Source organism: Scleropages formosus, chromosome 17 (assembly GCF_900964775.1).
Source record: "Scleropages formosus chromosome 17, fSclFor1.1, whole genome shotgun sequence".
Lineage (NCBI taxonomy): Eukaryota > Metazoa > Chordata > Actinopteri > Osteoglossiformes > Osteoglossidae > Scleropages > Scleropages formosus.
Window position 1 is genome coordinate 15,757,649 of NC_041822.1, and position 6,706 is coordinate 15,764,354.

The window sequence follows — 6,706 nt, forward strand, 5'->3', positions numbered from 1 at the left end:
AAAGCAAGACTTTATCTTATAGACATGCAAATTAACTATTTATTTACTGGTTCCTGTTAATGTGCTTATAGATTTTTTTTTTCACTATTAATTTGCCAGGGAGTGTTTTTTGTTTTCCTTTCCTCGGTTTCTTGATGACTTCTTTTCAGATCTGCACATTAGCAAACTGTCTTCTGTGCTCACTGTCACTTTGCTTTCATGTCATTGTCACTTTGTCAGCTGCACATATGGTGTCGTTCAGCGCTCTATGACACTGAAGAGTGCTATAGAAAAATCTATTGAATTGAATCACAAGAAAAAACTTTGATTAAAGTATCACAGCTTTTTTTTGAACGCTGATTTCACTTTATGTCGTCTTTGTATTAAACTGAATTCAATCAGCTGTACCTGCCTGTTCTAAATGAGAGCACAGACACGCAGAAACATGTATCATTGCTTACTGTAATCGCTTGCGGCAATTAGGCAGTGTACTGCGTTATTGTTCCCTAACCTCAAAAATGTTGTTATTCTTCATGGAGAGCAATCCTACAATTTCACACCTCAAACGAAAGGGAGGTAGAATGATTCAACTTTCACTTGCTTCAGTGTGAAAAATCAGCTTTTACATTCTTCACATACAGTACAGAAATTTAATTGTATTCAGTGTCACCAGCCACCCATAGATTCCACCCACAGCCACCCTGAGCTATCTCCACTATCACACGCGTGCTTTGTCACTAAGATTATATGTGTTCACTGTTGCCAGACAATCCAATTAGTTGCGAAAACTCGCCTACACACAAGTGAGTGTCTCGTGTGTATCTGCATCTACTGAATCTCAGCCTTTCTCTGGCTAAAGTCACCAACTTTGCATTTTCTCACTCCCATTTCCAGGATTCTGGGGAGACTCTTTCACTGCACATTCTAGAAAATTATACTGCAACGACCCGCGTTACTGCGTTTAGGAGGGAAGATGTGATTGGTGTAAATAGTTGCATTATGGGAAAAATGTGGAATGTAGGTGTACAACCACTGGGGGCACTTCTGGGGGAAATTATGGGGTGACCGTGTGTGGGAGGGTGTTGGGAGAGAGCTTGAGGGTCCTAAACAGGTGGGGAAGGTTGGCTTGAAGCTCAGTTCCTGAAGGAATGGGGGTTTTCTGACTGAGAGCATTATTGCTTCTGTGTGCTGGTGTTTAATAGAATGTTTGAAATGAATGTTGCCTGTACATTCCTCTTTGCCCCATCTAAATCCGGGGTGGTGTGTACCCCAATACCAAGAGAACCTCACACACTGTTGTGGTTCAGTGTGGGGTTGTTCTCCTGCTGTGTGGAACACTCGTTGGAGTTTGTCCTCGGTTGAAAGCATATGGATCAGGATTGAGAGCTCTGCTCGGGCCTTTGGTTTGTTTCATCCTCAGTGCTGCTGGGCACCGCTGCCATCGCTACTCCACCACATGGCAGTTCTCTGTTTTGTATTGCTTCCATTTGTTCTGTATTTGTTTACGCTTAAGACAGATGGTAGCTTAGAACGTCCACATTACCAATGGCCCCTGAAAAGTCTTGTCAGGCAGAGTTTGTTTGGGGGGCCTTGGATATGTTGGCTGGTGTTACCTTGGGACTGATTAATGGTGGGTTAAGTTACCTGTTGAGTGAGGGGCTTGTTCCAGGGGCAGGGTGGGCATGTACACCTTTGAACAGGTTGCCTTTGTTGCACGGGAATACTCCACCGGCTGTTCGGCCTGTCATACAATCTGGGAATCTGATGCATTGCGGTTTTGGCACTGACGTTGCTGTGCGTCCTGCAGGGTCTGCTATCTTTACACCTGACATCCTTTGAGAGGCTTGTTAAGAGCTACGCTGTTTTTAAAAGGCATTGGTAAAGACGAGGGCACGGATGGAAGGCCATCGGAAAACACGAAACAAATGGCTTTCATTCATCAGCGCAAATCAAAGTGTTTGGTACACTTTTACAGTGCTAAGTGGCAAAATAAATCATACATAAGGAGTCAGGGAAAATACATGCATCCCGTTTTGAGGTAATGAAATACACTACTGCGGAACTGCCCAAAGCATTGCGAACAACAAATATATGCGGATTATGAAAGAAATTCTATTAGAACTACGAGGAGCACTTAGGGATATTAAAGTATAACGTGGCTTTCTCTGCTTAGCTAGTGGTTTTAGCATCGAAACGATATACAGATAAGAGAACAAAAGAAGGGGTTCGTGTGTCTTCACAAAGCCAGGCTGTCATTTGTACAGGGTATGCTTTCACTGCGGTTGGAAGGTGTGTGTGAGTCCGCGTATGTGTGTATGTGTGCGCGAAGATGGGGGTGGGATAAGGGTCAGTCACAGTGCCTTGAAGTTCTATCCGTGTCTCAGTGCAATAGTCAGGCCTTTGTTGGGACTGTGTCCGGGGCCTCCGCCTCCAGACCCCGCAGATGGGTTGTGCCGACAGCCCCCACAGGGCAGACGGAGGGCAGCCCCCCGTGTCCTGCGAACCATGCACGGGGAAGGTGGTCGTCCAAGCTGAAGGGTGATCGTGAACGCTTCTGCTTGAAACATCACTATTTCCGCAGCGAGGAGAACACAAAGAGCAGATCCTTTCCATGGAAACAGATATGCATAATGAGGTGCAGAGATGGATCCGCTGCAAGAGGGGAAGAAGTAAAAAAAATAATGCGGAAAAAAGAAAGCAGCACATTTTTAATGGATTAACAATATGCAGAATGATGGCTCTATTCTCAAGATTGACAAAAAATGTTGAACAAATGGAATACAGAAAATTAAAGTATATTAATTAGAGGAAGGAACAATTTGCTTAATCCTAAAATCTGAATATTTTAGATTATTTGCTTCAATCAGTTCATGTCATTAAAACTTTTGAATCGTGGTGATGAATTTTTTCAAATGTTTGTGCTAAATTTATTAAAACCAAGTAAACTTATTAAAATCAATTACATAATTTATGCTAAGTGATAGCAATTAAGCCTGAGTGTGCCACAATTTTCTAATTACTGTATTTATTCCAAATTTGACCCGTAAGGGTAAAAATACAACTTCCCCTGTGAGAGTCTCCCTTTGTACCATTCCTAACTAATTAAATCGCATTGCCATATAATTATATTATCATGAATTTCTTGACAGTATTTTAATGAAGCTCAACTGCAATGGCTGATGTGTTCAGTAAGTATTAAAACGACAGATCATATTTTTTATATCAACTGATTTCTTTGAGGACTGGTTTCTACTTGTTTATTCATTATGTGTTTAAAATGACAAAATTGTTTGAATTAAAATAAATTTTGAAAGAAAAATGAAAAAGGTGTATGCCACGCATGCAAAAAATCTCGTTAGGCTTCCGTCATTCTCCTTATAAGCTTTTAGATACACAAAAGTCACCTCTCCTGATTCAGATATTCTCTTTTAAATTATGAAAGGAGGCTCCAAGCCCCCTGGTGACTTGAGAGTGTGACACATTATTCATATTATGCATGAGTTGTTTATGCATTATGCATTATTACACATTTGTGGTGATCGTATTGATTTCTCTGATGTGTGTTCTGTGGTGCTCAAAAGCTCTTGAGTCAAGAGAGCCACTCCACTGACCATTCACCTGTGCTCCGTCCTTGCTCAGGCCCACGGGCAGAAAGTTTCTGATGGACATTGTACCAGATTTCACCCCTTTAGGTCAAGACCCCCCAGCAATGCTTATGCACTGGGCATTCTCCTCACGCTCTTAATAGTACAAAATAAAAATTGTTAGAAAGACTTACGGTCTAACAGTTTGTTTAAAGGAAACTGAAAATTGTATTGCTCCTGTTTTAAATGGGTGGCACAGCAGGTAGTGCTGGTGCCTCAGAGCTCTTGGGCTGTGGGTTCGAATCCTGCTTAGCATGTGACAGATTTATGTGTTCACCCCATGTTCACATGGGTTTCGGGTGAATTATTGACTCTAAGCTGTCCATAATATGGGGGGTGCGGTGGTGCAGTGGGTTGGACCGGGTCCTGCTCTCTGGTGGGTCTGGGGTTCGAGTCCTGCTTGGGGTGCCTTGCGATGGACTGGTGTCCCATCCTGGGTGTGTCCCCTCCTCCTCCAGCCTTACGCTCTGAGTTGCCAGGTTAGGCTCCGGTTCCCCGTGACCCCGTATGGGACAAGCGGTTCAGAAAGTGTGTTTGTGTTAAGCCGCTGTGTAGATGGGTCAATAACTGCAAGCAGTGTAGAGAAATGTATGTAGCATTGTAAGTCACCTTGGAAAAGGGTGTCACCTAAATACAGGTTAATTAAAGATCTGAACCCCTGAAAGATCTATCTCACTTAGGTTTTGACATTAAAAATGAGAGGACAACCATGTGCAATTTTCAATTCACTCCCAGCTCTGTAACAGTGCCTTCAACTGACATCACACATTTTTTTCCCATTACTCTGCAAAAACGGTTGTCGTCCGTGCCTGTGGGGTGGGGTAACATGGTACGGCATCCCATATTGGATCCCTAACTCCATACTAACTCAGAGAGATGATTAATGTCTTTCCATTTGTCAAGGCAGCTAAACACGTTAATCAAGTGGCAAAGTCTCTTTAATGGCGCTGAACTGCATGTGTCCACAATGAAGCTCCTTTCTGAAGGCACTTTGTGAATTTGTACGCAATATATAATGGGAAATTTATCTAGCATTTTCTTACAGTCATATCCTCATAAAAATAAACATGCATAGCAGGTAAATAGGGTCAGGAAATGTGTAATTAAAACGCTTTTAAACACACTGGGAGAGTTGTGCAATGCCCTGAGAGAAAACACAGCGGATCTGCACAGCTCGCTCAGTCACAGTATAGCACATTACTCAGGCTGTGTTTTGAAAACACTAAAACAAACATTCTCCATGCAGTCACACTGTTCCCATCCACCCTGCAGAAAGCGCCCTGGGCGCTGTAGCCGTGACCACACAGGGCAGCAGCAAGGCTAATTTGAACGGCAGTTCCCACTGGCGCTGCCAAAGTGGGCCCAACACCTTGCGGGCTTTGGACAGGCTACTTAGGCAGCGGGAGCGTGAGGGGATTAGAGCAATAAATCACTGCCCTGCACACTTTCTCCCAGCTGTTACTGTGGAGCAGCGTAGGACAACCACCCGGCACACAAGCCCACTTTCTCCCTGCGTCTGAGACAGAAAAAAAATGAAAGAAAAAAAACATCTGTGTTTTCCAAAAAGCACAATATCTGCACTGTTTGGAGCATGCTGGCAGCTGGGAGGGAGAGAAGGGGCAGTGGACGTCCTTAAAGCGGCCAACAGTAACAGCTGCTGGACATCCGTGGGGCGAAGATCCAGGGATCCCCAAACTCGCTCTCTCACCGGTGACTCGGGACAGTGGAGCGGCTACTGCGCTCTGAAGGGACGTGTCCTAGCTGTGGTCATGCCTTCCATATGACCCGCATTAGGTCATATACTAGTTGCTCTTGCCAAGGCCCTGGGAGGCTAGACACTGACCCAAGGACTAGGGGGGCCCAAAAACAGATGGAAGAAGACAGCAGGGCAGTGCTTAACACCCCTCTGAAAGGCTGATTTGTGAGCTCCGGGGCAGAGGGGAAATGGGAGGATAGAGATGAATCTTCAAAGGAAGAAGCAGATGATAAGGTCATTTCTATAAGCCACCGTGACACACTGAGATGCACCCTGCAAAATGCTTATTGAGTTCAGTCGGCTTCTGCTTATCGCTCCTCAAGTGGAACCTTTCAGACCTGCCCAAAATTTCAGAAAAACGTGATTAATTCACAACGTAGAACATGATAAAATATTAATTAAAACTTTCAGCTGGAATATGATGCCAAATGAAAACAAGTACGAGATAAAATAATCTTTGTGAGATGTAGATGTTGCTTTAGAATTATTTTTAATTAATGGAAATAATACTTGGCAGCATCTTTATTTGATCGTTTAACCGACAGATGGTGAATGTTTGATACCCTCGTGGATAAACATGACCCTTGGGGCAAGGTGCTTTTTTTGGGTTAACTATATTAAAACACGGAAATGAAAAGTGATGTTTGTACATTAGCATTGGCACCCTGCACCTAGCAACCCGATAATCAAGCTATAACCACTGCAAATGGAAACGCTGTCTTGTCCCAGATTAAAGTTGTCAGATGATGCATATTACCGACAAAATCCGTTTTGGATTCTTTTGTGATATTCATCGACTCAGAAAAAGAGATGAGATCTCATTTACATGCAAAATGATTCCAGTCATTAGCCAAACGATCTTGCCAGCTATGGAAATATATTTTTGAGACTAAAGTCAGACTATCATTGACCCCTAATGATCCTAATAAAACGGTAATAGCCAGTGAAACGGCAGAATAGCGTGACATTTACGTAATGAATGCCACTGGTGGGCCTGGTGGTAATATGGTTATTAAATATAAGGATGGCTACAGTGAAGCGGAGGAACTAAGACCTCAAACTGCGGATGCAAAACCTTAACGCAGCAGGAACAGGAGCCTTGCGACTGGGGACAAAACCTTAACACAGTGAAGACATGATCCTGACCCTTCCGTTCATCCATGGGTGGGTGGGAAGAGTGTGTTTTAGGGGGTACAGATACAACTACATTCAGTAAGACTTCACTACCTCAGTTTTTCGTTTAGCTGACACTTTTCTCTAAAACTTACAATGTTAATCTACCCAGATGGGTCATTTTAACTGGAGTAATCTAGGGTAAGTACCTTGC